Below are 23,051 nucleotides of genomic sequence, written 5' to 3'. Positions count from 1 at the left end.
AGAATTTATATATAAATGCCTGGATAACTTTCATTTTGGTAAATCTCTTATACACTGGGTTAAAGTTATGTATAGCAACCCCAGATGTAAAATAGTAAATAATGGTTACTTCTCAGAAAGTATTGAGCTTTTAATAAGAGAAGTAAAACAAGGCTGTCTGTTGTCTCTATATCTGTTTATTATGGCCATTGAAATGCTAGCAATTAAAATTAGATCCAACAAGAACATCAAGTGGTTAGAAATCCAGGGGATAAAAACAAGTGTGAATGTATGCTGATGACTAGTCTGCGATCTGGATCCCTGCACAGTTTCATTGAATATCTTGATCACTTTTCTAGCCTCTCTGGATTACAACCTAATTATGACAAGTGTACCATATTACGTATTGGATAGTTAAAATATACAGTGTTTACACTACCTTGTAGTTTACCAATAAAATGGGTGGATGGTGAAGTAACATACTTGGTATTCACATCTCAAAAAATATAAATGAATTTACCACAATTTCAATAGAAAATTTGCAAAAATAGATACGACTCTGCAACCATGGAGAGGTAAATACTTGTCTATTTATGGAAAAATCCCATTGATTAACTCTTTGGTCCTTTCACAGTTTACTTACTTACTAACGACACTGCCTACTCCAAATTACTAATTTTTTAAATCATATGAGCAAAAAATATTTTATTTTGTATGCTAAGCCAGATACTTAAACGTGCCTATTTATATAATGGGGGCTAAAATAATTCCATATTAAAGCTTTAAACCTCTCACTAAAAGCTTCACTCATACATAAATTATACTTAAACCCAAAATGGTAGATTATTAAGAAAGGCTCATCCTTTGTTCAAAAATTGCCTTTTTGCCTTTATACAGATTACAACTTCTCATTACCAACTAATTGAAAATGAAATTTTGTTTAATGTATCGCTTTCTTCAACAAGCCATACAAAGCTGGTTACAATTTCAGTTTTATCCTCCAGAAAATATAGAACAAATGTTATGGATAAACTAAAATATACTGATTTTAATAAAAAAAATTCTCCATAGAAAATATATTTAAACATTGTATTATATTTATTACTGATATTATGAAGAGAAACTGAGGAGTTGTCACATGCAGCTATTGAAAATATATGGGAATATCTCCTCAATCCAAATTTACAACCAACTGATTGCTTCACTACCACAAAAATGGAGGAGGCAAGTGGAAAAGGAAGAAGGTAGGGAACTTGTTTGCCTGCCATATATTAAAGATAAAAATTGACTGAAAGGAACTGGCATAAATATAAAAATATACCAGTTTCATTTGAGGACAAAAATTGACAGCTGCGCCATACAGGTTGCAAAATAAATGGAAAGAGATTTTCAATGTACTGATTCCATGGCATATGGTTTATGAACTGGTACAAAAAACTACACTTGTAGATTTTTCTGAAGAGACAATCAATAGATTTATTCTGGTATTGCCCCTATGTAGCTTGTTTCCCGGTCACAGGTTCAGGAATGGTTAAAAAATCACAACATGCACTTAAAATGAACCTTACAAATAGCAGTGTTGGGCGATTTGGACAACCATAGTCAATAAATAATATAATAATACTCGTAGGAAAGGTTTATCTTTAGCTCACAATCTGTGGATACTATACAATTAGAAAGTTTCAAAAGGTATGTAAAACATCACAGCACAATATAAAAATATATGGCACATGGAAACCAAATGAGGTTGGTCTATGGTGATAGGTGGGATGGGCTGAGAGTGGCTGAGGGTTGGGATTAAAGAGTTTATGTTTAGTAATGTATTGTTATGTGACTGCTTTATATATGTGTATGCAAAATGCATATGCAAAATGTAAACTGAGCAAAAAAAGGACCCTGTCTTTCAAAGATAATTCGTAAATCCAAATAACTTCACAGATCTAAGGTTTAAACACTGTTTCCCATGCTTGTTCAATGAACCATAAACAATTAATGAACATGCACCTGGGGAACAGTTAAGGTCACAGTTATGAAAACTTAGGACACTAAAGAGGCCTTTCTACTGACTCTGAGAAACAACAAAAGAAAGATGCTCAGGGTCCCTGCTCATCTGCATGAACGTGCCTTAGGCATGCTGCAAGGAGGCATGAGGACTGCAGATGTAGCCAGGGCAATAAATTGCAATGTCCGTACTGTGAGACGCCTAAGACAGTGCTACAGGGAGACAGGATGGACAGTTGATCGTCCTCGCAGTGGCAGACCACGTGTAAAAACACCTGCACAGGATCGTTACATCCGAACATCACACCTGCGAGACAGGTACAGGATGGCAACAACTGCCCGAGTTACACCAGGAATGCACAATCCCTCCATCAGTGCTCAGACTGTCTGCAATAGGCTGAGAGAGGCTTGACTGAGGGCTTGTAGGCCTGTTGTAAGGCAGGTCCTCACCAGACAACACCGGGCAACAACATCGTCTATGGGCACAAACCCACTGTCGCTGGACCAGACAGGACTGGCAAAAAGTGCTCTTGGTCGGATTCGAGTTTACTGTCGACGGAATGAGCGTTACACCAAGGCCTGTACTCTGGAGCGGGATCGATTTGGAGGTGCAGGGTCCGTCATGGTCTGGGGTGGTGTCACAGCATCATCGGACTGATCTTGTTGTCATTGCAGGCAGTCTCAACGCTGTGCGTTAAAGGGAAGACATCCTCCTCCCTCATGTGGTACCCTTCCTGCAGGCTCATCCTGACATGACCCTCCAGCATGACAATGCCACCAGCCATACTGCTCGTTCTGTGCATGATTTCCTGCAAGACAGGAATGTCAGTGTTCTGCCATGGCCAGCGAAGAGCCCGGATCTCAATCCCATTGAGCACGTCTGGGACCTGTTGGATCGGAGGGTGAGGGCTAGGGCCATTCCCCCAAGAAATGTCCGGGAACTTGCAGGTGCCTTGGTGGAAGAGTGGGTTAACATCTCACAGCAAGAACTGGCAAATCTGGTGCAGTCCATGAGGAGATGCAGTACTTAATGCAGCTGGTGGCCACACCAGATACTGACTGTTAATTTTGATTTTGACCCCCCCCCCCCCTTTGTTCAGGGACACAGTCACATGTCTGTGGAACTTATTCAGTTTGTCTCAGTTGTTGAATCTTGTTATGTTCATACAAATATTTACACATGTTAAGTTTGCAGAAAATAAACGCAGTTGACAGTGAGAGGACGTTTCTTTTTTTGCTGAGTTTAAATGTAAAATGTGTATGTATATGTAGCAGAAAAGCTGTAAAACAAACAAATATATATTTTTCCTCCGAAGAGGGGTTAAAGAAAAAGAATGGTTCACCACCCAAAGGACATCCAGCCAACGTGACATAACTGTGGGAAGCATTGGAGTCAACATGGGCCAGCATCCCTGTGGAATGCTTTCGACACCTTGTAGAGTCCATGCCCTGACGAATTGAGGCTGTTCTGAGGGCAAAAGGGGGTGCAACTCAATATTAGGAATGTGATCCTAATGTTTCGTACACTCTGTGTACAAGTGGGTTATATTGCTTACTGCCAGTAGGGGGTGCTCAATGTATTTACATTATTCATATACTTTGGCAATGGTTTATAATCTAGATGACTGATAGGGGGCGCTGTGTTGAAGCCTCCGTGCCTCCATCTTGGCACTCTTTCACCGTTGTAAAAAATATTTTGAAACTTATAGAAATGCATTTATTAATGCCACAATTATTCGATTAGAAATATTAACACATACTTTAATATATTATGTGAGCTAAACATAAAAACACATTTTAAATCCTTTTAAAGTATCATTTTTAGAGATGGCTAATGATACTTCCCCACTTCAGCAACAAAATCTTAAATACATGTACTTTTGTCCTTGAAACATTGAATTGAAATACTGTATAATTCCATTCATTCCTATGGAGGACTGCTCCTACTGAGGAGTGCCAATATGGCTTCAAAGCCTCTCAATGGCCAATACATAGCAACAGCAATCCAGGGTTTATATACACTGCTCAAAAAAATAAAGGGAACACTAAAATAACACATCCTAGATCTGAATGAATGAAATATTCTTATTAAATAATTTTTTCTTTACATAGTTGAATGTGCTGACAACAAAATCACACAAAAATGATCAATGGAAATCAAATTTATCAACCCATGGAGGTCTGGATTTAGAGTCACACTCAAAATTAAAGTGGAAAACCACATTACAGGCTGGTCCAACTTTGATGTAATGTCCTTAAAACAAGTCAAAATGAGGCTCAGTAGTGTGTGTGGCCTCCACGTGCCTGTATGACCTCCCTACAACGCCTGGGCATGCTCCTGATGAGGTGGCGGATGGTCTCCTGAGGGATCTCCTCCCAGACCTGGACTAAAGCATCCGCCATCTCCTGGACAGTCTGTGATGCAACGTGGCGTTGATGGATGGAGCGAGACATGATGTCCCAGATGTGCTCAATTGGATTCAGGTCTGGGGAACGGGCGGGCCAGTCCATAGCATCAATGCCTTCCTCTTGCAGGAACTGCTGACACACTCCAGCCACATGAGGTCTAGCATTGTCTTGCATTAGGAGGATCCCAGGGCCAACCGCACCAGCATATGGTCTCACAAGGGGTCTGAGGATCTCATCTCGGTACCTAATGGCAGTCAGGCTACCTCTGGCGAGCACATGGAGGGCTGTGCGGCCCCCCAAAGAAATGCCACCCCACACCATGACTGACCCACCGCCAAACCGGTCATGCTGGAGGATGTTGCAGGCAGCAGAACGTTCTCCACGGCGTCTCCAGACTCTGTCACGTCTGTCACATGTGCTCAGTGTGAACCTGCTTTCATCTGTGAAGAGCACAAAGCGCCAGTGGCGAATTTGCCAATCTTGGTGTTCTCTGGCAAATGCCAAACGTCCTGCACGGTGTTGGGCTGTAAGCACAACCCCCACCTGTGGACGTCGGGCCCTCATACCACCCTCATGGAGTCTGTTTCTGACCGTTTGAGCAGACACATGCACATTTGTGGCCTGCTGGAGGTCATTTTGCAGGGCGGTGGCAGTGCTCCTCCTGCTCCTCCTTGCACAAAGGCGGAGGTAGCGGTCCTGCTGCTGGGTTGTTGCCCTCCTACGGCCTCCTCCACGTCTCCTGATGTACTGGCCTGTCTCCTGGTAGCGCCTCCATGCTCTGGACACTACGCTGACAGACACAGCAAACCTTCTTGCCACAGCTCGCATTGATGTGCCATCCTGGGTGAGCTGCACTACCTGAGCCACTTGTGTGGGTTGTAGACTCCGTCTCATGCTACCACTAGAGTGAAAGCACCGCCAGCATTCAAAAGTGACCAAAACATCAGCCAGGAAGCATAGGAACTGAGAAGTGGTCTGTGGTCACCACCTGCAGAACCACTCCTTTATTGGGGGTGTCTTGCTAATTGCCTATAATTTCCACCTGTTGTCTATTCCATTTGCACAACAGCATGTGAAATGTATTGTCAATCAGTGTTGCTTCCTAAGTGGACAGTTTGATTTCACAGAAGTGTGATTGACTTGGAGTTACATTGTGTTGTTTAAGTGTTCCCTTTATTTTTTTGAGCAGTGTACATACTTTGTATTTGGTCCTGGCTCTTTCTGACTGTCATTTGCAGCTGTGATGAACACCGCAATGAATGGGTCTTTGCCAAGTGGATATCTTCAGAGAAGGTTTGGCATTGCTTGTCGGACAGGTAGAAATATCAATACACATTTGATTATTACATTATACTTGATCTTCTGGAGAAAAAAAAGCTGAATCTAACTCCAACGAAATGTCAAGTAACCCAAGAATACATCTAATGTTATGTGTTTCCCCTCCCAGTGAGGCTGAGAAGTACCTGCCGCAGGAGATGGTGTCTACAGCCTTCACCTTCAGAGAGACTACTCCTCTGCACAGACTGAAGAGGTAGGTCCTGTGTAGCTCAATTTGTAATAGTGTGGTGCTAGCAACATCAAGGTCTTGGTGTATCTAACTGCTGTTTACTGTCCAGGTTTGAGTGCCTTCCCGCCCACCCTGAGCTCTGGGACATGCTGTTCTATATGGGAGTTCCGGTGTGGGCCATGGACTGGTGACCCACCCCCGGTAGCACCCCTGTCAGCCAGTATGCTGCCATCTACTGCTACAGAAACCTGGACTACCAGTAAAGGTTGAACTTACCCTGATTTGGGACAACTCCAGTACAACATCCGGTAGGAACCAGACAGGTAATAGGGGATCAGTGTAATATCATTATGTCTCTTTTTCGCTCCCAGTTCTCTTGAATTACTCTCTTTCTCCATCTGCCTCTACTATATTCTTGGTCTTTCTCTCCCTTTTCTCTGGGCTATTTCCCCCCCATCTCTCTGCCTCATCCCTATTCTCTCCCCAGTCCACTACAAAGTTGGCCTTGGTAATGCCCAGGATAAAGGCTTTGTGTGGAATGTGAAGTGGTGCCCAGGGAGCTGGGAGCTGCCCACAACTAACAGGAAGGTAGGAACAGAAGCACACAGAGATGCAGGGACATGTTACCCACATCATTAATACCTGTTTGGCACTGCATGATAGAGGCAGCTAAAGCCTCAACATGACTGTGAACGAACTACAAGACACTGAGCAAAAGATGAAACAATTCACTCTTTCCTCCCTCTCCGTCAGGCCGCTCACATGCCGAGACTGTGTCTCCTGGCTGCCTCCACGTCAGAAGGTCACATCATCATCTACAGCCTGCCTCAACCAACACACTGCAGGCCCGCATGAAACACCCGCTAAAGGTTAACATGCTCATTTATCACACGATAGAACCAAAGCAACTTACAATTAACACATATATTAGTCATTTGTGACAGAATATTTACATGTAACAGATATATTAGCCATATCATTATGCCTGACTCAAACCTTATACTCTGGTGTTGTAGTTGCAATGTTTTTGCTGCTCCAGAAGGGAGCAGTATTGTCATTCAACAGCCTGAGCTTGGTCATGCAAAAAAGCTGGAAGTCTTTTTAAAATCAGTTTTCATGCTGCTCATTGAAGTCGCAATTGTAAAAAATGTTAAAGTCAAATAAATCCATATTTGCTTCGTCTTTGTGTTTCATGTAAGGGCACATCAAAATCATGCTGTTGTTGTTGTTATTATTATTATCATTATTACATCATATAGACGGGTTAGCTGAGAACATTACAAAAACGATGTACACGCTTCAATGGGGCAGAAGGTCATGTGTTGTTGTGATTCTGGATGGCCAGATAGTTACCAATAATGTCAAACTGCCATGTGGGGAATCGTAAGTGGTTCGTTTCACTTAGTTTCATCTTGTTCTTGATACCATGCTTTGTTTTGAGGTATTTTGACTGCTGTCACGTCGATGCAAAAATTTGCTGGCTAGCTAATCAATAACTGTAATGATGTATTTGAGAGGCAACAAATGCTCATTGTGCAACTTTATGTTGTCAATAAACATTGGAGACAAAATATAGTTTACATGTCAATAATCTAAGCCAACCTGTCTGTTTTGCCCCATAGTTGCGCATGCATCGGTTTTGTTGCTAAACAACCAACCCATGTATGCCTTAAGCTATTTACTACCGGAATATTTGTATGATCCATATTCCATATCCTCTCCCTTGGGATCACATGATCTGTAACCAAGGGAATAGTCACTGGGCTTTCCCCCCACTGCATTGTTCTGCTGGTGCATGGACTCTCCACACCACGAACAGTGTATCCTCACGCATCTAACACTGGGTGTCTCTGTGTGTGTGATGCCACCGCTCTTTTCTACAGTCTACTACGCACTTATGAGACTCATCAGCCTCGGGGCGGTGTAATAAAGACTTCAGTCATTGGGTTGATGACATGTTTATCTGGTCCATCCATCATTTACACTACAAAATACTTGCTGCATCCCTCAGTTTTGGCGACTTAAAATCATTGTGCTTAAAATCATATTCTAATTAGACTATTCAAAACAACAAAAGAAAATGAACCATTTCAGCAGGAAACACTCACACTACATACACTGGGACACACACACACACACACTACATACACTGGGACACACACACACAAAGGGCGGGCTTGCTCCAGGAGACAAGAGCAGCACTGCAGAGAGAGTCTGATTCATGAACTTGAAGGTTATTTTGTCCAGACTCAGGATATTCTCTTTTTAGCCTTTTTCTCTCTAACATCAGTCGTTATTATCGATCCGCCTCAAAGGTTTTAGGTCTGTAGGATCACAGCTTTAGGTGTTTGTCAGCCTTATATAGACAGCTCAGAAAGCTGCAGTCATCTTTTGACCGTGAGTTTAGAATGCTCCCTTCAGTATATCAGGTTGGGGTAAACTTTTATGGTGCGCTTTTGAGCAGTTTGTGGATGCAGCATTGCGTTATTATTTTTTCACAGCCTAAAATTCCTGACTGTTCTTTTCCTCTTTTAGTGCCCTTTCTATCCAGTTAATAGTTTTCTGCTTCATTGTACACAGTTCCTTTCACAGCAGCCTCCCCCACGCCCAGGCTCAGAGCTGGGGGATGAAACGTTTACAGTACATGCCATGGTCAGTGCCCTGGGAGGTTACATTGAGGTTTTGGACTGTTGAGAGGGAACATTGGGCTCTGTCTAGCAATCCTTCATGTCCTGCCAAGACCTTGTCTGGGAGAGCCTAGCTGGGTCACTAAGCTGAACAATGACCCCCTCCCCTTTAGATTCACAGCGGTCAGGACAGCCACACCTGAGTGACGAGTGACATTTAGGGCCCCTGGTGCTGCCTGTATGGAGGGCCAGGTGTGAGGCTAAGAGAGAGACCGGGAGAGGGAATGTAGTGAATTTACTCTACATTGAGCTAGAGAGGGGAGAAATAGGTGCTTTTAACAGACTGATAGGAAACCTGCCACAGTGGCTGGATGAAATGCAAATGAGTTAATCAAAATCCCATTCTGTAATGCCATCGCTGTAATTTACTAATGATGTGAGCCAGCCGTGTCTCTGTGCAGAAGTGAGATGGTTAAGGGTTCAGATACGTGAGTGTGCTCTCCGTCTGCTAAACTGTTTTGGGCAGATAATTATAAATAGCTTATGGTGTGCGTGAGAGTACCTGTAAAAAAACCTGGTGGGTGAAAACAAAGAACCTGTCTCCTTCTCCTTCTTGCTCAATGGAGGTAATTTAGTTTCCATTAGACAAGGATCTATAATTGAAATGACAAAGAAGATGCATCGCTACGCAGTTATTAGTGTTGGAAGGCATACATTTCAGTCTAGTACCTGACACCTTTCTCCCCCAGACCTGTCACTCACAATGGCCTAAATCAGCCTATGGGGAAGGGAGGATGCTGGGATTGGGGAGGTGTGGTGTGGAGGGGGTCGATGGTGGGGGTGCGAGGACAGTGAGACGCGACGCTTTATCGACCTGTAGGGGGGTGGGTGTAGAGGTGGACTGCTCAATGTGGAGACCAATGGAGGACCTGAAATCTCCCAGAAATTAACACTACTCTGTCAGACACCCATCCAGGGCCGTATTCCTCCTGTTAGCTATGAAGTGTCATTAGCATTTCTGCAGTATTGTACATACAGTATCCATGTCCTTTTATCTATCTGACCCCATGCTGTTATTACAGATGGACAAGTAGGGCCATGTTTTCATAGTGATTGAACAGCCCTGGGCCCTGACTTTGCACATCCATATCACAGAGCGGTCAGACACGGCCTGGGATTCTGACGGCTAGCCGATTCCATCTTAAACGACAGACTGGCTTTGGAGAGGGACTGTGATTCCTCAGCTCCATGTCTCTCTCTCCCTGTCTCAGTGATATCTGACTGCACTGACTGCAGGGTGAATAAGAGTTGATTTAGATTGTGTGTGTGTTCGCATGCCACATAGCCAAGTTTGTTTAATTACAGTCAGTAATAAATCTGTGTTCATGTATTGAGTTATAATCTTCCCATCAATAATCATAAAGCGTTAATAAAGACTATTTATGTGTTTCCCAATAGGTGGAGCCAGCCCAGCACTGATGATCTGCCAGGTAGGCTAATATCTGTTCTCTCATCCTTACACAAAAGACTACAGCTGTATGGAAAGTTGAACTGTAATCTTCAACTCTCAGCAATTGTGAGAAAGAGAAAACACTGTCCAGCCACACGCACACAATGTTTTATTTGAATCTTATGATATGCTTGTCCTGCTGATGTGTACGCATCTCATTATTATTATCCTTCCATGTGTGTCTGTAGGTACATGGTGTGATCGCCCTGAAGAGGCTCCTTCAAGGCCAACCATGATGAAAAGAATAACCAGGTCCACTCCACGGACTGGCTGCCTGTTAAACCTCACAACATCCTGGCTGCTGGCTTCTATGATGGTACTCAACAACACCGCAGCCTTCCGTACATCTGTGGCTCATTGATTGATTGTTATTAATTTAATCAAGGATTGGTAGCGATTTGGTGGGGTTACATGTAGTCTAGAAGTACTAGTCTGATTCTGTTCAAACTAAATGTGGCACTCACTTGAGTAAACATTGGATTATGAGCCCCATTCTTATAGTCAGTGTGGTTGACAGACATGTCTGGGTTTTTGTGTACATTATACATTGTTCTAATCTTTCAGCTGTAGTACATGTCCTGTTGTCTTCACCCTGCAGGTACAGTGGCCCTGTGGGACCTGTCTAGTAAGTCTGTACTGCAGCGGGTCCGTGCTCCAGACCGCTCCTTTGCCCTCTACCCCTACCACTGCTTCGTCGCCCACGACAACGCCACCAGCTTCTGCCACGCATCCAGGTAAATGGCCAATCAGAACGAAGGACTCAAGGACCTGTCTCAAACCACTAGTTGAGGCTCGGAAAGTCAGCCTAGGATCACAACCAACTGAACTGCAGTTGTAGCAATAAGCCCATATGCGGTATGACTTACATTATCAGACTGAGACCCAGGGAGGGTCATTACTGCCTGCATCGGAGCAACCAACCAGCCATTGTCATTCTGAACATGAGCCTTGTTTTCATCTCCAACAATCCAATATGGCCGTGGACCGTAAAAAGCAGTGACCTTTCGACTGTGAGAGCCACGCTGCGCCTAGCAGCTGTCTGAGTCTGCTGTAGGGCAGACACACACCTTCACGCACACACTTCATACACACACACACAGTTCATGGTGATAGCTATGCAGTTGTAATAACCACTGTCTCTCACACTGTCTCTCAGCTAAAACACACTCCCATTTGCCTTATTGGAGGATGGAAGGGGAGCGGAGAGGTGAACAGATGGTGGTGGTGAGGAATGAAGAGAGGAATGAAGAGAGGACAATGTAATTTCACTCCATTGCACTCAGTGACGTCGTGACTCGTGTAAACCTGTCCACGTGTGAGTGTGGGGTAGGGAGGGGCACTCAGCTGTCACTCCGGCCCCACTACAGATGCTCGGTCGGGGCAGACTCTAGACTAGAGGGTACGTACTTAAGGCCAGGGGCCAGACCATCCTGGTCAAATAGTCTCACGAAGGCACTAGTAGTGGAAGCCGGCCTCTCTGGAAGTTTCACCCCGATCATGGGGAGATGAATGTCTCTGAGCTCTCTTTGATCGTAACCGTACAGTTTGTTCACTGTCACATCCCATGGACTATTGGGTTGGGACCAAACAATACCACTGAGTTTATTGGCTAGTGCTCAGTGCCTGTTTTTCTCTCTCATAGCATCTTTAATTAAACACTTATTTACCCCTGTAGTAAAGTCTAAAAGAACTGTAGCCTCCCGGGCCATGCATCTCCTGTGTAACAGAGCAGATAAATCTAATTAGCTAGAAGAGTTAGAAGGCTTGGTGATCCCCATCTCACTCCTCAGTCCGCTGCATACTGAACAACCACCAGCAGCTTAAAGCACCAGGGTTATGTGTGAGGATCATCTTTATTAGAAAGCTGTAAAGATATCAGGAGTCACGGGTTAGAGTATGACATTGATAGGCCATAACAGCAGGTTATTTTCCAGTCTATGGGCTGGTGTTGTCGAGGCACTTGGGGCCCCGCTCTGGGTTGTTTGGCAAGGGGCAGGCATCCATCTTATCTGTCTGGCTGGGTTTTAATTAGGGCCGGGAAGATACCAGTTTCACGATACTCATTAGTATCGTGGCAGGGAAACAAAACACAAAGTGGATTTAACTTCTTGAAGGAAAACAGCCCTAATGTTGGAAATATACATCATTATGTTGTCATCCAGAGTCACATGTATTTATTTTCCACAATATTTGAAACACAGCTGGTGTTTAAACAAGTATGATTTGCTTCGTGTTTTCATTTTTGCCATGGAAAAAAATATTGCGACAATGGTATCGTCCCGGCCCTAGTTTTAACGAGGGTCAATAAAGAGGTACTGTACAGGACACTGGGCAGGCAGACTGGAGCGGTCCACTCCCACCTTTTCATCCTCCTTCATTTCCCTCCATCTTCTCTCCACCTTTTCTACTCTCCATCAGCTCCCTCCTGTTCTATTACTTTTTCTTTCCTCTCCTCCCCTGTCCTCTCCTTATCCCCTCATCTCTTCTCCCCTCTCCTCTGCCCATCCCTCTCTAGAGACCTCATGGTGATGGTGGGGGATGATAGGAGGGTGAAGATGTGGGACCTGAGAAGGACCTGGGAGCCCTGACAGTCCTTCAAGCTGTTCTTCTCTACTGAGGCGGCCTGGCCCCTGCACTGACCTGGGGTCTCCATCTCACTGGAGAGTACCTAGTGTACTGGCCTGGGGTCTCCATTTCTCAGGAGAGTACCTAGGCTACTGGCCTGGGGGTCTCCATTTCTCAGGAGAGTACCTAGGCTACTGGCCTGGGGGTCTCCATTTCTCAGGAGAGTACCTAGGCTACTGACCTGGGGTCTCCATCTCTCTGGAGAGTACCTAGTCTACTGGCCTGTGGTCTCCATCTCTCTGGAGAGTACCTAGTCTACTGGCCTGTGGTCTCCATCTCTCTGGAGAGTACCTAGTCTACTGGCCTGTGGTCTCCATCTCTCTGGAGAGTACCTAGTCTACTGGCCTGTGGTCTCCATCTCTCTGGAGAGTACCTAGTCTACTGGCCTGGGGTCTCCATCTCTCCGGAGAGTACCTAGTCTACTGGCCTGTGGTCTCCATCTCTCTGGAGAGTACCTAGTCTACTGGCCTGGGGTCTCCATCTCTCTGGAAAGTACCTATGCTACTGGCCTGGGGTCTCCATCTCTCAGGAGAGTACCTACAGTGCCTTGCAAAAGTATTCACCCACCTTGGCATTTTTCCTATTTTGTTACATTACAACCTGTAATTTTAATCGATTTTTATTTGGATTTCATGTAATGGACATACACAAAATAGTCCAAATTGGTGAAGTGAAATGAAAAAAATTACTTGTTTCAAAAAATGCAAAAACAAAATATACAGAAAATTGGTGTGTGCATATGTATTCACCCCCTTTGCTATGAAGCCCCTAAATAAGATCTGGTGCACCAAATTACCTTCAGAAGTTACATAATTAGTTAAATAAAGTGCACCTGTGTGCAATCTGTGTCACATGATCTCAGTATATATACACCTGTTCTGAAAGGCCCCAGAGTCTGCAACACCACTAAGCAAGGGGCACCACCAAGCAAGTGGCACCATGAAGACGAAGGAGCTCTCCAAACAGGTCAGTGACAAAGTTGTGGAGAAGTACAGATCAGGGTTGGGTTATAAAGAAATATCTGAAACTTTGAACATCCCACGGAGTACCATTAAATCCATTATTAGAAAATGGAAAGAATATGGCACCACAACAAACCTGCCAAGAGAGGGCCGCTCACGGAGGTTCACCTTCCAGCAGAACAATGACCCAAAGCATACTGCTAAAGCAAAACTCGAGTGGTTTAAGGGGAAACATTTAAATGTCTTGGAATGGCCTAGTCAAAGCCCAGGCCTCAATCCAATTCAGAATCAGTGGTATGACTTAAAGATTGCTGTACACCAGCGGAACCCATCCGACTTGAAGGAGCTGGAGCAGTTTAGCCTTGAAGAATGGGCAAAAATCCCAGTGGCTAGATGTGCCATGCTTATAGAGACATACCCCAAGAGACTTGCAGCTGAAATTGCTGCAAAAGATGGCTCTACAAAGTATTGACTTTGGGGGGTGAATGGTTATGCACACTCAAGTTTTCAGTTTTATTTCTTGTTTGTTTCATCATCAAATATTTTGCATCTTCAAAGTGGTAGGCATGTTGTAAAACCTATTTTAATTCCAGGTTATAAGGCAACAAAATAGGGAAAATGCCAAAGGGTGAATACTTTCGCAAGCCACTGTATGTCACGTGAGTCCCTCTTTCCCCTCTGAATCTAGTAATACCTTACCTTTCCATTGTCGTCTCCTATCCTCCCTCTCTTTCCCCTTCCTTGTGTCTTTTGCTTGTCATCAATACCTTGTTGTTTTCTATTGTATTATATAGTGCTTTGTTCTTGGTCTGTTTTGTCAGGGGACATGACTCATTTCTCGTTTGGCCAACATGGACTCCATTACTTTGACTCAGGGTACCTGGGCTTCAAGCCACTCTTTCTGGTGCCATAGAAAGGGACCATGTGGGGAACTGGGGCAGAAATATACAACCTATTCCACTGTAGTCTCTACCCTTATACACTTCTGTAGATTGCTTATACCTGTTCAATCCTTTCAGATCTACTGACAGGATAGGGACTAGGGGTGCGTTCAGTTCGCTTGAACGTTTGCTACTTTGAGGAAGAGTTTGTACTGAACGATATGTTTCCCAAAAACGTTCTTGTACATTCTTGAAGAGACTGAGGTGCATTTGTCTCCCGTTTAGTGGGTGTTGCAAGGTGTAGCTTGAAGCAACGAGTGACGTATGTAAAGGGCAGTGGCCATGCTGATGGCGTTCCCCTACCCACAACCCAGCCCCTCCCCGTTTTTCAACTGGTCGTTCAGTACAGCACTGTTTTTGATAAATTGAACGTACCAGAATGTAAAAACTTACTGGACGCAGCCTAGGTGTTGAGTTCATATTGGGCTGCACACCATCTGTTGACCCAACCACCTTGTGTTGACTGGTCTACCTTGGTATTTCTGCAGAGCCTGTCTATATCTGACTGGCTAAACAGCTGTGACTGCAGACATGGTGGGAGTTTGATCATGATCCTACTACCCAACCTATTCAACAACCCTTGCTACCTCAAACAATTAATTGAGCGTAGATTTGTGTGGACCTTTTCCACCCCTGCCTCACACCACACACCAATATCTCCCAAAATACACTGACTTGCACAACAATGAATACAGTATGAATGCTAATCGAAATGGGTACATGTCAGTGGAGGCTCCTTAGCGGAAGGGGAGGACCATCCTCCTCAGTGAAATGCATAAAAATAAAAATTGTGAAACATTAAAGTGATCCTTTTTAGATAAAACTATACTAAATATATTCACATGTAATCAGATAATTGATTAAAACACACTGTTTTGCAATGAAGGTCTGCAGTAGCCTCAACAGCATTCTGTAAGGTAGTGTCCGTCCTCCACTGGGTACATTGACTTCAATACAAAACCTATGAGGCTCATGGTTCTCACCCCCTTCCATAGACTTACACAGAAATTATGACAACTTCCGGAGGACATCCTCCAAACTGTCAGAGCTCTTGCAGCATGAACTGACATGTTGTCCACCCAATCAAAGGATCAGAGAATGAATCTAGTACTGAAAGCATAATCTACAGCTAGTTAGCACTGCGGTGCATAAAATGTGGTGAGTATTTAACTCGGAGAGAGTGAGAGACGATAGTTGAACAGTTTTGAACAAACTTTTTTTTTTTTTTACTTAGCTAGTGAATGCAGCTAGCTAGTTTAGCCTACTCAAACACCCGGCTCAAACAAAGGGATGCTATGTTAGCTAGGTGGCTATGGCTATCCAACACTGGAACTCTTACAAGTTAAGCTTTTTGTTTCATTCATTTATTGCCATGGGAGCCCGCCGGTGTAACTGCTAAACTGCTTGCTTACAGATTACTCAAATTTTACTCTCTACCTGTGCAGCTACTTTGTAATCTTTCATTCATAGGCTAGGTTGTAGCAACCTCATGATGGGTATAGGGAAAATTTGAGTATCACGTAGTAGCCTAAACCTAGCAATGTTATATTGAGCTGGGTGAATGGCAAATGAATAACAGAAGTACTACCTCCACTAACACAACATTGACATGGTGGGACAGAGTTAGAACAGAGGGAGTAAGGGATGGGAAAGGGGGATACCTAGTCAGTTGTACAACTGAATGCCTTCAACTGAAATGTGTCTTCCGCATTTAACCCAACCCCTCTGAATCAGAAAGGTCCGGGGGGCTGTCTTAATTGACATCCACGTCTTCGGCTCCCGGGGAACAGTGGGGTAACTGCCTTGCTCAGGGGCTAAACGATAGATTTTTAACTTGTCAGCTCGGGGATTCTATCCAGCAATGCTCTAACCACTAGGCTATCTGCAGTGAATGAAAATACTTTCTATAGGGGGGAACACTCATCGCCTGTCTTAATCTCACTCTCACAGCTGCTTTGGATCTGCTATGGTGAGTGTGCATGCTTGTGTCTGTGGGGGGGGGGGGGGGGGGGGGGGGGGGGGGGGGGGGGGGGGGGGGGTACTCCACTCAATTACTTTTAGAGAGCAAAATTTGGAGAGCACTGAGATGAGATCAGTGAGTGACTGACTGAGGTAGAGTAGCAGTGAGCGGACAGTATTTTTGCCATGCTTATTGTTAACCTTTGACCCTCTCACTTTGTGATGTCTCAGCTGTCTGTCGCTTTTTTGCAGATATCTGCACACAACTGCCTAAACTCTGCATTGTAGGGAATTGGATGTGTGTTTTTATGTGTGTCAGGACCAGCCTGCAGTCCCTGAGCAACCGATGCCACACACCAATACATGCGCCCAGTGTGTTTGTATACGCAGCGTGGCTTGCTAGGCCGACAGATTTATTAGATTAGTCTCAGACACACCTGAATGAACTGGAGGGTCCAGGGAGCATCTGCAAACGCTCTCCCTGCTCACAATGGTGGTGTTGGTTTCCACGACAACTCAGCAGTGCACCCAGCAGTGGCCCCTAGTGACAGCAGACTCCCGTGTTAGTATTTTTAGTGTTGCACCCTTCATTCATTCATTTAAAAACCATCCTTCCCCTTTTCCCTCTCCAGCGCTCCTCTCTCTAGTGCTCCTCAATCTGTTACCCTGCCTTCCGCTCCACCGACCCTGTCACTGCCCCGCACACGCACACACTCACACACACACACCACTCATGAGTCTCCCAATGCAGCATAGCCAGGGGGCCATGGCCTTCTAAGCACAACCATTACCCACGACTCACCTGGCCAGGGCCCCCTTACCTCTGGTGTGTCACCTCACTGGGACGGTAAGGGATTAATTCCCTCTTTATTCCTACTAATTTAAAGTTCCTCTCACTCAACCCTTGAGAGAACTACCCTAGCCACAATCTGTCTCCCCTGCTGTCCAGTGTGGGAAACATGCTAGGGTAAGGTTCACTATTTCACAAAGTTCAGAGGTATAGGCCAGGAAAGATGAGGCGTATTCATGCTGAGAGAGAAGAAAATTCATCTTACTTTTAGTTTATGATACAGTAGTATATAATAGCTTTTTTTTATTTTGTGATGTTTTAGCTCGTAATCAGACTCGATTGAACTCTTTCTCTTCCAGCGGACGTTTAAGAATGTCCAGAACCGAGCTCCTTTTGAAACACATGCAGACTGCAGAGACCACATGGGGACTAAGCCTGGACCTGATGCCTTTGGCTTCACTAACCAAGGTGAGTCTAATACTGCCTAATATCACAAAACCGAAAGACTCTTCCATAGTAATGTTCTTCATTGCTGGAGCAGCCAGGCTGAAAGCTGTGTGAATGTGATCTATGTGACTCAGAAGACCATCAGAAGACCCCCCCCCCCCCCCCCCCCCCCCCCCCCCCCCCCCCCCCCCCCCCCTGGTCTGCATTAGGCTCAGCTGGGATATAGGGAGGAGAGGAGGAGATACTCTCAGATGGCCAGGCAACGATAAAGATAGACACAAAGTAATGAGCTGTAAAATGAGGAAAATGTCACCCCGAGCCTCAGTGGAGAGATGGGAGGGATGAGAGGACAATAGAGTGCTATAGTCATGATGCGTGGTGTCTGGGTCGTGACAGAGTGATGGAGATGGGCGGGGCTCTCCCAAGTGACACAGGGGAGGGGGTGGGGACGCTAGTCATCAAGGCACAGTCATATCTTCAACTAGCTCGTTGTACCACTGAGCCTTTTGTCTTAGTTTAAATACAGTAATTGTCATGTGTGCTCCCTCTCCGGCCTCTAGGTCACCAGGCTGCTCGTTATGGCGCACACCTGTCACCCTCGTTACGCTTGCATCAGCGCATAATGACACTCACCTGGACTCCATCACCTCCTTGATTACCTGCTCTATATATGTCACTCCCTTTGGTTCCTTCCCCAGGCGTCATTGCTTCTGTTTCAGTTTCCTGTCTGTACGTTGTTCGTGTTTCTTGTTTTGTATTATGTTTCATTTATTTAATGATTCACTACCTGAACTTGCTTCCCGACTCCCAGCGCACACGATACAATAATGTATGCCTAGTGCTATAACAGTAATAGCAACCCATAGATTGGTCATGGAGCCAGTCACTCTAGCTTAGTGTTTGATCTTGACCATGTAGGGAAGCAGAGACTGTGGATTAAGCAAATATTCTGATTGTAATCGATCGGCTGGATAAAGAGTTGCACTGGAGCGCAACACTGTCAGGATGTATTAGCCCTCTGGCTGAACTCTGACAGTCATGCCTTCAGAGACCATGCCTTCAGAGACCATGCCTTCAGAGACCATGCCTTCAGAGACCATGCCTTCAGAGACCATGCCTTCAGAGACCATGCCTTCAGAGACCATGCCTTCAGAGAGCACAGCTGGCAATTTGGTCGCATTAACGGGATAGACTCAATCTCTACTGTCTCAAGCACTACACTGTTCTTCATTGGTACTGTATAGAGAAGTTGGATTCAGCTGCGGGACAATTTTTTTTCTTGAGCTGATGGTCGGGGGCCAAAACAACATAATTACAAATAATTTGTAGACTGCATATTGACTGCAAGAAGCCCAAACATATATCATATTTGACTAAAACATAATAATTTACAACCTTGCTTACATTTGTATACGATCACGTGTCTCTCTTATGTGTGGGAATACTTGGGTACAGATTTCTTAAATTAAAATCACTTGAAGCTGATTTTCTGGTGTTACAGTATTTTATGTCCAACAATGATAATAAAAATAAAAAAATGTTTAACTTAGAGGGCCAAATAAAACCACCGCCAGTTGGGGAAGCCTGGTATAGAGGTTGACAGGTTAACCTTAATCCCTCATCTCTGTGTACATGTTAGATATGTTTTAGTGGGTGAGGGATATTTCTAGTTGTGGATGTGTGACTGTTGAATTGAGGACAATTTCTCCTTGAAAGGACAAATATAATATGGTCATTTTTATCCAGTTGACTTAGTCGCCGGAGTAAAACCTACAGGTCTGGTGTCGCAATCATACTACTGAGCCATCTCTTAATCAACATACTGTAAATCATCATCCCAGTGTGCGTTGACTGTTCTCACCCTGTTCTTCTCTGTTGATCAGTTTCAACCCCAACCTGTGTGCCCGGAGCTGGGTGTTGTCTGGGGGCCAGGCAGACCTGCTGAAAGACCACTGCCACAGGGCCTTGAACAGTTCCCACATTAACAAGATGGTGCAGGAGACCCAGGCCCAGTTCAGCACCATGTTCAGCCTGGAAGCCACAGACAGCCAGGGGGACGCCAGCACCGTCAGACACACAACAGAGAAGCTATAGGTTCCTGGAGGTCTGCTCCTTGTAACTCCCCCTCAGTACTGAAATGTGCTCCACTCTCCACTTCCTAAAGACTAATATTAGGGCTGCATTCTAATTTGGAATTCACACACGGAACATACATGTCAAAATAAGATTTGCATGGAAGTTTGAGTTACAGGAAGGGATATCAAGGTAGGATCCAGCCCCCAAGGAATGTGATTGGCTGCTTTGTTTGGAAAGTAAGACCACAATAATTTATAATAGTATATGCCATTTAGAAGATTATTTTATCCAAAGCGACTTAGTCATGCGTGCATGCATTTTACGTATGGGTGGTCCCGGGAATTGAACCCATTACCCTGACGTTATAAGCACCATGCTCTTCCAACTGAGCTACAGAGGACCACAATTGTTTTATTTTAACTTTTTTCGAGAAGGAAAAATAAATGCTATTTTACTAGAACTTGTAAATATGTTTTTTTTATTTGTATATGATACATTGTAAACTGAGGACTCACTTGAAGGTTCTTATAGAACCCATACACTGCGTCATTGCAACGCTATAGCACTTTAGTTTTTTTCTGGTCATTCATTCTCCTGATCTTCTGCCTTTCTTGCCACTTTTCCTTTTCTATCTCACACTTTCAGGTGCACCGTTTCTGTATATCAGGTATACACCATGTTTTATATTTGTCTCTGAGCCAATGAGTTTATACTTTGTCTGAGGGTTTGGCTGTCAATCTAATTTTATTTCAAAAATATTTTCTGTCCTTTCTAAATCTCGGAGCTCTTTTTCCTCCTATTCCCATTTTCCCTCTAGTGTAGTACCAGGGACCTAGGTCAAGGCCTCCGAGAGTTAGTGATTGTAATGAAAGTCTGTAGTTAAGCCTGTAGTTACCTTTGTAGTGAGTACCTGTAATGAACGCCTAATGTGTGTAATCATGGGCTATCTGCAGTGATCCTTCCCTGTCTGATTTGAATGTAGCCACTATTTGACTTCTACCCCATTTGAGAGTTGTTGATGGTGGGAAAGGGTCCAGGGAGGAATGGACTTTGAGGTAATAAAGCAGCAGAAAAAGACTATCAGCAGCACTGCCTTATATCAACCTGGACTCAGGGGTAGACGATTTCTACATTGGCCTCTTGACCCGATTTCCACTAGATAACACAGCCACAAAGTCAAAACAGCTTTCCCATTTTGACAACAAATGCTGCTCCGGCGGGAGAAATCAATAGGCGAATATCACAGCTGAACACAACACTGGAGAGTGAGTAATACTGTGAAACACTATCATTCCACTATTAATACAGATATATTATGGACATTTTCACAAATTGCAATGCATTTTTTGATATAATCATGTGTAGCACCTTTAAGTAACCTTCTGTCTAATGCAACCATACCTAACATATCCTACTAATTGAGCGTCTCAGGTTTACCTTTACTATGTTACGTCTAGCATATGAGACCAGCCTGCATGTATATGCTGCTGCATATCAGTGGTGAAGCATGATCTTTTCTCAGCAGATTGAATTGAAACTCAATGTTCTACTTTATGTCCATTATTCAGCACGGAAGACAAAAACATTGACACTGATCAACCAAATGGACATTGGTGATCGGGGTGAGAAATAGGGTTGGAAACATGTTTATTTCAACATTACAAAGAAATACTCTTATAAACAATGACAACACTGCCATGTGGTTTTCAAACAGCAAGGCTCAGTGCAACATCAGTTTCGTAGATGCACTTTCTCGACTTCACTTCCGTCTGCAGTCGGTTGCTTCAGTCTTACCACTCGAACAAGCCCAATGACATGCCTACTCTTAAAATGGCAGTTTCTACACTGTTGGATTACCTCATGGAGCAAACATTTATTTCATTTAGGGCTCTATTCAATCTGTAATCCTGAAGCGTTACAGATTCCGCGATAGAAATGTAAGGGTCTTTTTCGATTAATCCGAAGTAGCTTTTACCTTGAATGCAGTCTCCGCTAAAGCAGGAACATTGCCTTTAAATTTCAACCACACTGTGAAGCTGAACTTCCGCGATGCGGATTGAATAGAGACCTTAGTGACAGTTCCACCTGAAACTAGTGATGGGAGTTGAGAAGACAATGGTAACTTCCAAGTTGAGAATTAAGGAAGTATCACCCAAAACATTTTAGTTGAAAATTTGCTGCCGGTGCTTTACACTAGCTAAGGTGTAATGATAGTATGAAAGCATTCACATCAGTGGAGGCTCCTCAGAGGAGGACCATCCTCATTGAATTTAATATAACCCTAAATAGTGAAACATTAAAGTTATCCTTTTTAGATAAAATTATACTAAATATATTCACATCACCAAATAATTGATTAAAACATTGTTTTGCAATGAAGATCTACAGTAGCCACAGAAGCACTCTGTCGGGTAGCACCATGGTGTAGTTAGCCTCTGTCCTCCTCTGGGTACATTGACTTCAATACAAAAGAGGCTCATGGTTACTGGTTACAATACTAAGAGGCTCATTGTTCTCACTGTCTTCCATATATGTACACAGTAATTATAACTTCCATACGTCCTCCAACCTATCAGAGCTCTTTCAGCATGAACTGACATGTTGTCTAGTACTGAAAGCATAGGCTACAGCTAGCTAGTACTGTAGGGCGTAACATGTGGTGAGTTATTGACTCAAAGAGAGAGAGAAAGACAATAGTTGAACAAATTAATTCCTTCTGAATTTAAGGAGAAGCATGAGGGATAGAGCTAGCTATATTTGGTTGTATTATTATTTACTTTCACTTAGCTAACAAACACAGCTAGCTAGTTTAGTCTACTGAAACACCCAGCTCAAACAGAGAGGGATGCTATGTTAGCTAGCTGGCTATAGCTAGGTAAGCTTTTGGTTTTATTCATTTATTGCCACTGGGGCCTGCTAAACTGCTTTCTGACTGTACACTGTACTGCATGATTGTAGCGGGTTTACTAATGTGTTAGTTATAGTAGTTCTGGTTGACTATGACATGACAACGATGTGTAGCGGTTAGCGGTCATGATATGAAGTTTGGCTTGGAAAAGTTTTTTCGCCTGGTCACGGACAGCTGATGTGTTGTGCACTGAAGTCCACAAACGAAGAGGTGAGAGGAGGAGAGCACGTAGATCGTTGCAAGGAATTATATATACAATAAGCAAAGTGATCATGCTGCTTTTATGTGGCTACTATGAAAGTCAACTGTT

At 44.0% G+C, this 23,051-nt stretch overlaps 1 pseudogene; it reads left to right on the top strand.

Annotated features, from left to right (window-relative positions):
* The first annotated feature begins 546 nt into the window (after positions 1-546).
* On the top strand, positions 547-19,851 carry LOC120023986 (annotated as a pseudogene).
* The last annotated feature ends 3,200 nt before the right edge of the window (positions 19,852-23,051 follow it).

Source organism: Salvelinus namaycush, chromosome 29 (genome assembly GCF_016432855.1).
Source record: "Salvelinus namaycush isolate Seneca chromosome 29, SaNama_1.0, whole genome shotgun sequence".
Classification (NCBI taxonomy): Eukaryota; Metazoa; Chordata; class Actinopteri; order Salmoniformes; family Salmonidae; genus Salvelinus; species Salvelinus namaycush.
This window is presented reverse-complemented; position numbering and strand designations above follow the sequence as displayed.